This window comes from Amblyomma americanum, chromosome 7 (assembly GCF_052857255.1).
Source record: "Amblyomma americanum isolate KBUSLIRL-KWMA chromosome 7, ASM5285725v1, whole genome shotgun sequence".
NCBI lineage: Eukaryota > Metazoa > Arthropoda > Arachnida > Ixodida > Ixodidae > Amblyomma > Amblyomma americanum.
Genome location: NC_135503.1, coordinates 158,064,888 through 158,076,605, shown reverse-complemented (window position 1 = coordinate 158,076,605; position 11,718 = coordinate 158,064,888).

Genomic DNA, 11,718 nt, shown 5'->3' with positions numbered 1-11,718 from the left:
TGGGCGACAGCGCGCGTTGGTTGAATGTTGGAAAGCTGCGAGAATTTACGCGGGTTGTCTGTAACCGTATTCGGATAGTCGCCTTAGATAAAGTAAACATTTCTATGGCGACAAGGTATGCCTAATCTGCAGCATATGATTTTCCTCATGCGAAGTCATTTCTACTCAGAACAGGTGGGTATTTTTATCTTCAAACTTTCCAAATGCCTCGGTGGACCGTGGATTATGGCGGTTAGCGCCACAGATGCACTAGGGAATTTTTTTATTCTAACCGAAGTCCAAGAAAGTCCAAATCTAACCGATTCTCGAGCGGTACACAACATTTTCCTTCAAACTATACCATGTGTTCACCATCACCGCAACACGATTTTATTCCGGTATCAAACTGCCCCCACTCCAGTGCGGTCAATGTAGTCTAGATGAACTATATATGCACTCATATCTCCTGGAAAACATACCACTAAGACCATTTCATCAGCTAAAGAGACCACAGGGCCTTATCTTGCAGTGTTTCCCAGAATGTCGGCCTGTGTCAGCCTATGTGAGGAGGCAAGTAAAATATGCATCGCCTATTTGGCACCCACACTGAACTAACCTAACGCACCTCAACTACTGCACAATCGCATCGCTATACACTAGAATTCAACTCAAGAACGACGTCTCGAATGCCTCTGGAAAGAAGCCCTTCGGCCAATGCGTCGACTGGCTGGCATGACTTAAATATTGATCCCATTGTACTTGTTATAAAAGGAACCCCATGATGGCGTCATCTACAGCAGCGACGCATCGAATCCGTTTCTTTTGAAGCTGTGAGCAACGCGCCAAGCGCATTTGACATCTCATACAAATGCATAGTCATGCAAATGTGCATTTGCCAAGCGCATTTGCATGAATATGCGCCAACTAGATCAACTACTCTAACGCATTTGCCCGAGGCTGCTGCCTTCCTTCTCGCCCTGGAATAAACATTGAGGAGACGACGACTCGCTTTACGACACGACTCTGTAATGCGCTGTATTCTTCGTAGCAGCACCGATGCATACTAGACTGAAATAAAACCTCACTTCATTGCGCTCTCCAGGCACAAAAACATGGCGTCAGAAGGGCAAAAGTATACCGTCAGCGCTTCAAGCAGAGCTTCACCCTCTACGGCCAACACAGCCGCCCAACCGTCCACTCCAGGACTTCTTGCCGTTGGAGGCTCCACGCTTCTGGGTGTTTATGACACTTTGTACTCTGCGGAACCGACAGAAGCAAGACCACACCCAGAATTGGCCTACAGGCATGCAATCATTCTTTACGACGCGCACTTCCTGCCAAAGCACAGAAAACTGTAGTCGCGATATGTCTCCCGCTCACGAATGCACCTCCCGAAGAGTAGTTCGATAATTTCCTCACGGACTTGTCACGATAATCGCGTGACTGCCGGTCCGGAAACGAACGGGATCAATTCATCCGCCACAAGACCGTGTGTGCAATTCAAGACAAGGGAGTGCGAACGGACATTCTAAAGGAGAACTCTAGTTTGGGCTAGTTTGTCCAGGATTCACAAAGAAAACGGCGCGAAATACGGGGACGAAAGAGAAAAAAAAACGGCAGGACCAGCGTCAACGTAAAACTGAATTTTATTCCGCGTAAAACCTGCCTTTTTGTAAGCCAGCATGCCGTAAAAACCGTGCAATCACGCATTCGCAAAGTCACGAAGCCAAGTCACGAAGCCAACACATGCCGTACAATAGATTTATTTATTTATTTATTTATTTATTCACGTTGCCTCACAGGCTCCAAGCACTGAAAGAGATCTAATACATGAACCACCTAACACATTTTAGCATGACCATTCGGAACAAAAACTAAAAAAGAACTGAACAAAAATATTTTAACAAACAGCTCTACACAAGTATGACAATCAAACGATCATGGACACGCAAACCCTTAACAACCGAAAACTAAACAACGGCATGAGGGGTGATGCAAGATGGCCAACAAGAAACGTGGAAAAAAGGCCAGAATGAATATTTAATACCTAATCCGCGTCAAAGGTAAAAAAAGACGAAAGGCGTGATGAGTGCAAAAACCTTTAACAACCAGGACCGGTCAACCAGCAACCATATGAACGATATCGGATGACCAACAGGAAACATGGAAAAAAGTTTAAAAAGTGGAAAAGTGAAAAAGAGGCTCGGACCAATGTCTGTGTCAAAGGCATAAAATGCGAACAGGAATCCGCGCAAACAGCGGCGCATAGTCAGAAAGGGGAGCGTTACCTTGAGCACTTCATTTCATAAGATTTAAGGCACGGAGTGTTCCATACTGCTCGACTGTCTTTTGTTGGGTTACAGCTTTTCTTTTCATTTTGATTTATTTGTTTGATTAGCGGAAATTTAGCTATTGTGCAAATATCACTGACGTGCTTCATGTATATGTTTTTCCTGTGAGAGCGCAGATGCTGTGTTGCTCTGCGTTTGTATTTTTGTATTTTCTTAGCTTACCCATCTGGGCCTCAGGCACCTTTCAAGCTACCTTCGTATCTTTTCGTCCGAGGCCCATTTGCTGTATTTGACTGGAAAAAATAAACATTAAACTTCAATTTCAAAAAAAATCAAAAGCAAGTACTGCGGAGGAAGCCATGAACGCCTGCCCAGCTTGGAAGGAAGTTTACATGAAGCGCAAAAAGCAGATCCACGTAGCAGCAGTGTGCAAAAGCAGCAGTGATAGCCACGAAGCGACTTTGGTAGTCAACAGCGCAACTCAGTCTACACGATTAGAAAGGTCAGTGGAAACAAAGTTAACTATCTGGTAGACAGTAGAGCTCAACGACACTGCGGATGTGAAACGAATGCAGAGTTTACCTGAAAGGTAGAGCCCAACTTGCTGTTATAGCCATAAATGGAAAGGAATATGTCCTTTTTGGTGATGAGCTAACATCTAATCGGAAGAACAATGGCAGGAAAAATCGGTCTCGTAACAATCGACTACAATCGGGTAGCTGGAGTTCAGGCTACAGAAGACTTCAAACAGCGCAATCCCAGAAGCCATGAAAACCTGAAAACCTGCCGGCCAGAGTAAAACAACAGTTGGAAAATATGAAGAGGCATCATAAATACTGTTGCCGAGCCAAAGCATTGGCAGAGCCGATCGGTTTTGGCAGCGAAGAAATTGGGGGATATGAGATTATGCATCTACCCGCAAGCGCTATATGAAGCACTATAAAGAGAACGTTGCACACTTCCCATTCTCAATGACGTCCCACCAGAGCTTGCGAAGGCCAAAATCTTTTCAGATAGGACCTATGAGAGGTATACTGGTAATGCTGCCTTAATGAAAAATACTTCCTTAATACCACGTTTCAAACGCCCAGAGGTCGATGCTGATGCATCCGCGTACCGTTTGGACAAGCGGTCAGCAGCGAAATCTTCCAGAAAAGACTGCAAGTGATACTTGAAGCCGTTTGGAATTCTGTGCATGGCAGACCATATACTTCTTTATGAAATAGGTGAAACTGAAAATGACCCCTGTTGAAGATCCCGATAAAAAGCTCGAAAACCTTCTCAAGAGATGTATAATGGCGATATAAAAGAAGTGGGCGCAAAACTTGGACAAGGACCAAGATGAAACGCAAATGACGACTAACAAACGCTTTGTGTTTCTTCACTGTCCCTGTCCAAGTTTTGCGCCTACTTCTTTTATATCATGCAAAGCCAACTTGCCCGACAACACGCTCTTCTGAACCATAAAGGCGATAGTGCGTCTAAGCAAGAATAAGACGCAACTACGTACAACCACAAAGGTTTTCGTGGAAGTACTTACAAAGGATGGACTGAAAGTACATCCAGATAAGAGAAAGGCAATTCAAGAAATGCCTCAACCAAATTATGTCGGAGACGTGTAGCAATTTTGTGAAATGGGTCAACCCCTCCACATTCATGCAGAGAATTTCACGGGAGCTGGAACCAATGAGCAAGGTTACACTCGATCCATGGTGTTGGGGAGAACAGCAAGAGTAAGCGTTTCAAAGAGCAAAAATATGATGTGACAAACGGTACCCCACTAACGTATTTCGATACGCGGAAGCCAGTAAATACAATGTCGTGCCAGCGGTCACGGGACTTGGAGAAGCTTTTCCTTCCGGACGAAAGAAGATGTCGCCACCGTCTCGAAGACGTTGAAGTAATGAGCGTTGGCTGTTTGGTTTACTAGAATTGACATGAATGAGATTTAATTGAGGTACACCAATCGAAACACGAATTTGACATTTTGGATTTATAAGTGACGTCACCAATCAATCACCAATTCGATATGTTAATGACGCCACCAGTCAAGCACCAGTTGGATTTGCTATAATCGATTTACTAGGGGGCCGCCGTCTTGAATTCCTTGAAATTTCACGCCGTCTTGAAATTTCACGCGCCGAAGGGAGGGTGGTCGCAGACCCCAAGAAATCGAGAAACGCGACGAGTAAGAGCTAACGCTTTTAACACCTTACTACTCATAAGCCAGCAGAGTACTAATGCTAACAGAAATTCGTTACGCACATATCAAAAAGGAATGCTAGCGATGCTCTTTACATTACACAAATTTCATCAGTATACCTTCGGAACAACACCAATCATCAGTGACTACATATCGCTACAGTCGATCAAGAAAAAGAATAATTTAAGTGGTAAGACGGCTGTAAAAGATAATACCCCAAACGCCAAGGTATTGCCAGAGATAAAAGTTTTCTGCACTGGATTTTAGAAAAAGCGGCATTTCATCTCGACCTCGGACTATAGAAGACGACAAAGTGGGGCATCAGAGCGGCACAGAGCGCTCGCGCCTAGGCTCACCGCCATTAAATCATTCTGTGACCATCTGTCATCTCGTCTCATACATCGCTTGCCGTCACGTAACAGTATTGTATGAAGGTATTAAAAGCTTAAAACCTTCTTCCTCTGGTAACAACATCAGGTGACTGGGTAGCCAGGTGAAGCTACGATACACGTTTTTCGATGAACTCGCGTCCCCCAAATTTTTGCCCCCGATAGTACATCACCATTGAACACAAACCATGGAGAGAACTTATTCTAGTCGACACAATGTGAACGGCATTCCTTCCCAGTCACAGCGTTGAAAGTGAACTTGAAAGCATCAACGTTGTGAAATACCCGCCAGTGTGCAAGGAAAGTTTGAAAAAAAAAAATCCGCGATGCTACGTAGAAAGATGCCACCCTGCCAGAGCTGAAAGCAGTTATCTGTCAAGCTGGCCACAAGAAAATCACCGAGTGCATGCACCGAGACATGAGCGTCTATACCGATCCACAGATGACCTTATCTACAAGGGATATTTCACTGCTCGTTCCCATGCATCCGCGTCTTGCACCTGCGTGCTGAGGGAAGCTTTACTCTGCGCACTTGGGAATCGAAGGCTGTCTTCGATACGGCCGCGAGTATGCTTTCCGGTCGGGTATCAGTGCACAACTAAAGACTACAGTAACTGAATAACTTCAGCGTGATTGCAGCAGAAGGGTCATGACGAGGACACAGAAAGGAAAGAGCAACCACCGTGAAGTATGAACGAACAAGCTCAGTTGTTTGAATACCCTTTTAACAAGATACCATTGAAACATCAGCTTGTGTGTTCACAGGGGGGCGCTGCGAGCGGTCGAGCCGATCGGATAAGCTCCGCATGGGCTCCGTCGAAAATCTCTACCACCCGCGTTGACTTTCGCCCACGACTCAAAATCTCGTCGGATTCGTCAATCGGAACGTTCAGCGACCAAGAGGATACCATACTCTCGGAGGTGGGTTCACTTGCTCGGGTTTTATTGGACTTTGAGGCTCCGACCACGCCGGACCGCTCAGCCTAGCGTTAGGGCTAGTAGGCTCGGCGGCCTTCGGGCCCAAAATAATCGCTGTAGGGCCCCTGGTGGGCTGGTCCGAAGCAGCGGAAATGGACGCGGAAGTCGGGGGAACCTCCGCGGAAGAAGACTACGAGCCAGAAGGCTGGTATAAGGTCAAGAAAGGAGGAAAAGCTGTACCAATGCAACGCGAGGAGCGGCAACCGGAAGTCAGTGGCGCCGCCACGCAGGAGAGGCCGAACCATTTCAAACGCGCCGCGGGAAAGAAGTTGGCGGAAAAATCAGTTGGAAAACAGCACGTGCGCATCCCCGATGGCGCCACGCGGATAATTCTGCGACCGCAAGGGGGCCTCGCTCCCCTTACAAGGCTCGGAGCCGCCAGGCTGCTGTACTATGTGTGCAAGGAGACTGGGATCTCCTACAGAGACGCTCGGAGGGACATCCTGTCGCCCAACGAAGCCCAGCAGACCATTTTAATCGCTACTGAATACAAGAAAAGGGCAGAAAAATACCAGGAAATAACTTCCATCACCACGGAAGAAGGAAGCAAGACGGAAATCAAGGCACATATGACAATCCCGGAGAGCAGGGGAAAAGGAGTGATTCACAACGTCCACCTCAGCGTCTCCGACGCCGAACTGGTAGCAGAACTCGAGTTTAACGCAAGTCTGCGGAATAAACCCGAAAGTCATCGCGGTCAGAAGACTTAGCCCCCAGTCGACTACGATCCTCCTCGTCTTCCAAGAGGAGCGGGTCCCAAGGACTATAAAGCTCTGCGGCTTCTACGAGAGATGATTCCTGTACAGGAAACGCTACGAAGTCTGCTATCGATGCGGGGACCTGGGACACCGGATGGACGTGTGCCCTAACCCCACCTCGATAAAGAGATGCAGAAACTGCGGTGAAAAAGACCCTCAGAAGGATCACAGCTGCAAGGCGACTCGATGCGCCCTGTGTGGCAAGGCGCACCCCCTTGGCGACAAGACGTGCAAGGCCATGTTTCGTACACCGTACCTGGTAAAGAAGAATTTCTGGGAAAGGAAGCTTGCGGAGGAAATGCTAGCAAAAGAAGAAGATTTTAAATTAGTGCCAATTCTCAAGACACCATCCCAGGAGAGGAAGGCCAGGAGCAGGAGCAGATCCCCAAACCACTTCCCACCTCTGTCCCCCTCCCCTTCTCGTTCGACTTACAGGTCCAGATCACGGTCCGCGTCCAGGGAAAAGAATATAGTGGGCCAGTCCAGTTCCACCCCGCCAGACAAGAACAAGAGAACGCCCGGAGACCCGTGGGGCCTCAAGAAGGACTCGGACGGAGAACAAAAGGTGAGCTTCGATAGGAGAGACTCCCAGCCTAACCAGTACATACAAAAGATAGAGAAAGAAAACCACGAGCTCAGAGAAGCAGTAAAACTACTTAATGATGTCATTATGACACTCAAACAGGAAGAACAAACACAAACAGGAAGTGCGCACCCCCAAAAACACCGCCGCCACACTGCTCAAAGAGACACCGCTGTCACAAACTGCCCAACCTACAATAACACCGCTAACAGAAGGGGCAGGGAGCCGCAACGAGGCACAGACCCCGCCTAGCAAGCGTAAGTGCGCGGAAAAAATGGATGACATCTTCGTTACGAAGGTACAATTTGAAGCCGCCATGACAGGAATCAACAACAAGCTAGAAAGTATCGTGGCTGTAATGAGACAGGCCATGGAAGCAATGTATGCACAAATGCAGTGCACGGCAAGCGAAATCAAGGGACTCCAAGAAAAAAGCTCGGGTGTGGAGCGGCAGTACGTCTGGAAGGCCCATAATGGCTAGTCACGTAAACAAAAATCTCCCACCACGTTTCAGGATAAGCACTCGCGCCCCCACAGCCATTCTACAATGGAACTGCAGGAGTTACAGGCAAAGGAGAGCGCTGCTAGAAAACTACATTTCTTTACTTGGCGAGGTTCCTTTAGCCATCGCACTTCAAGAAAGAAATATGGAATGGCCAAAACAGAGGCACTTCAAGTCCTATGGAAGCAACAGAGGGGATGACACCAGGGTAGTTACACTGATTCGAAAGGACATCACGGCCATATGGCACGACACATCCTTCCAAGACATAGAATCGGTACTGGTGGAAATCTTCACTGGTAACAAACACGCCCCCAGCATCTTTATGCTTAACGTATACAGCCCACCAAAGAACTACAGGGACCGCTTCAAGCCGCTCTTTAATAGAGCGATTCAAGCCGCTGGCACGTGCCCACTAATAATTATGGGAGATTTTAACGCCAAGCATAAAGACTGGGGATACGACAAACTAGACGCTAAGGGTAGAAGGCTGTGGGAGGATGCACACGACCTCAATCTCACTCTCCACACAGACCCCAATTCCCCAACCAGGGGCGGCAACAGTGTCACTTAGGACACATCGCCGGACCTCACGTTCACAAGAAACTTAAAAGAGTTTATGTGGGGGAATACCGGATCTAACCTGGGCAGCGATCATTACGTACTCAGTCACACCCTCTCCCTCGCCAAAACACTCGGATCGAACAGGAAATGGTCACAGCGAATCACTGATCGGGATAAATTCAGGAACGAAGGAACCCAGTCACAACCAGAAGACGCGATCCAAGAGATCGAGAAATGGACCAAAGAAATACGAACCGAGTCAAGAATAATACGCGAACGATCGAGGACGAAGATGCCCCTGCCCCGATGGACTCGCGCCTACTACATATGTGGGAAGCCAAGAAGAGCATGGAAAAGAGACTGAAAGGACAGAGATGGAACAGGAACCTTAGGAGGCGACTACACAGACACAACAAGGAAATGGAGAAGCAGGCTTTCAAAATATGCGAACAGAATTGGCTCCAGAGATGTGACGACATGGAGAAACAGATGAGCCTCCCCAAAACGTGGAACATACTTAGGCACTTGCTGTGCCCGGAGCAGACTAAAACGCAGGCAAAAGTAACTCAGCGAAAGATCAAACACATCTTCGAAGGCTCCGAAGAAGAGTTTTTCGAGGAACTCAGAAGGACACACATTGGCGACAGTGTGGACCAGGACCTCCCACCCTACATTGGAGCTAGCGATCCGGAACTGGACAGGCCTATAACGGAGGCGGAGGTGAGAGCGGAAATTCTCAGCCTAAAACGCAACACGGCTCCAGGACCAGATGGTATAACCAATAGGATTCTCAGAAATCTAGACGACAGTTCGATCACTAAACTCACGGACTACATGCAACTAGTCTGGGAACAAGGAAAACTCCCGTTGCCATGGAGAAGAGCGGATGTCATATTCATCCCCAAGCCTGGTAAACCGTACAAGCTCGAAACCCTGAGACCCATATCTCTCACCTCCTGCGTTGGAAAGCTCATGGAGAAGGTGATACATACGAGGCTTTATAACTACATGGAGTCCAAAGGGCTCTGGCCGCACGAAATGGTCGACCTCAGCACGCAAGACGTAATGCTGCGACTGAGGCATGACATCGTCGATCAGTGGCACTCAGGTGACACGAAGGCTATTCTGGGGCTTGACCTCCGGAAAGCCTTCGACAACGTTCACCACGCGGCCATTCTTGAAAACCTCGGAGACATGGACGTTGGAGCTAAAACCTTCGCCTATGTCAGCAGCTTCCTCTCGGAGAGAAGGGTCACCCTGACATTCTTGGAAGCAGAATCATTGAGTATAAAGATAGCTGGGAAGGGCACACCTCAAGGATCCGTCTTGTCCCCCCTGCTCTTCAATATTGCGATGATGAAACTCCCGCAAAGACTTGGCACCATCCCAAACATCAATTTCAGCCTCTACGCCGACGACATTAATATCTGGACCAACCGAGGATCAGACGGGGAAATTCAAGAGAGTCTCCAACTAGCGGCGGCCGCTGTGGTCGATTACGCGGCGAAAATCGGCCTCAGTTGCTCTCCCCAAAAATCTGAGCTATTGATTTACACCAAGAGCAGACAGAAACCCGACATCGAAGTTACAGTGGAAGGCCTAAGGATCCCAGCAGTCAGCCAGATCAGGGTCCTCGGACTCATCATCCAGGCCGACGGGAGGAACACGACCATGATAAACAAACTGCAAGGATCCGTAGCGCAAGTAACAGGGCTCATCAGAAGAATCTCTCTCAAAAACAGAGGTCTGAAGGAAGGGAACTTAACCAGAATAATGCAGGCTTTCATCACCAGCAGAATCTGCTATGTCATCCCCTACCTGCACCTAAATGCGAAGGAAAAAGAAAAGATCGAAGCATCCGTAATAAGAAGGAGTATCAAGAACGCACTCAGTCTCCCTCAATCAACCTCGACTACAAGATTACTGGCCATTTGAATGCACAACACAGTAGACGAGTTGGCGGAAGCCACACGAACCACACAGATAGAGCGGCTCAGTCTGTCTGACACCGGGCGACAAATACTGAGATGGGTGGGGCTTCAACACGACAGGGGCACCACCCCGAAAGTTAGTCTCGACAACGGGTACAGAGACAACCTCTACATCCCACCGATGCCAAAAAACATGAGCCCAATTCACCACAAGGAAAGAAGGGAAAGCAGAGCCAAGGCCATAGCTAGAGAAATGGACTCGAAACCATCGGAAACAGTGGCATCGACGGACGCAGCCACCGAAAAATCTGGGGCCGCGGTCGCCGCGGTGTTAGATGGGGCAGGCATCCCGCTAATTACAGCATCGATCAAAACAAGAAATGCTGACATCGCAGAGGAAGTGGCTATTGCACTCGCGTGTGTCGGGACGCAAGCCAACACCATAATTAGTGACAGCAAGACGGCCATCTGGAACCTCACCAAAGGAAGGGTGGCGGCAGAAACGAAGAAAATTCTTTTATCCAGGGAGATTTCCCGTAAGGTCAGAATTATTTGGACTCCTGGCCACGAATCGGCACCGAGGAATGAAGCCGCACACGCGCTCGCTCGAGACGTCTACTACCGGGCGAGCGCAGAGCGGCTCGACGACCCAGTACACGAGGAGCGGCTGACCCCCTTCAGAGACATTTGCGACTACTACAAACTGGGTAGAAGATCCTACGCCACACCGCACACACAACTGGACAACGAACAAGCCAGGTGTCTGAGAAGACTCCAGGCGGGCAACTATCCGAACCCACACTGGCTATACCTCCTTAACATAGACGCAAGAGAACACGACAGATGTAAACAATGCGACCAGAGAGGGACACTAAACCACATAATCTGGCAATGCCCCTACTTACCTGGGGCTGCCGTAAGCATTCCTAATGAGGAAGCTTGGGAGTCTATCCTTCGAAGCTCAAAACTCGAAGACCAACTCGAAGCCATCCGCCTGGCGACCGAGGCCTCGAAGAACCAAGAGGTTCACCACACAGGCCTCTAATCGCGGAGCCCCCTACTCCCTTCCGGGTCTACGTACCTGAGCTAGGAAGGTAGGCGTGTTTCCTATATCGGTGGGAAAAATAAAGTTTTTCTGACTTGTGTGTTCACATTTTTTGTGTTTATGAGCATCAGAAGACAAGGAACGAGGACACAGCTATGTGTGTCCTCTTCGTATGTATGCCAAGAGCGCGCGCGTGCCCGACAGCGAAATACTATCATCACTCAACCGGAACCGAGTTAGCCGTAAGAAAAATTCGGATGCGATATCTTCGAGCTCAAAATAAAGAATTTCTATGTGGCGCTGAATTACTTCAGCAACTTTTAGGAAGTGGACGAACTAAAGTGAACTGTCACAGAAATCGACGCACATTTCGAAAGCCGACACGGTGCGGACGGAATCTGTCCCACGCGCACCGTAGGCGATTCGAGAACCTTCACGAAAATTTCACTCATTGTCGAAGGAGAGCGCTTAGCCTTCGGAGTGCTGTGTGACGCT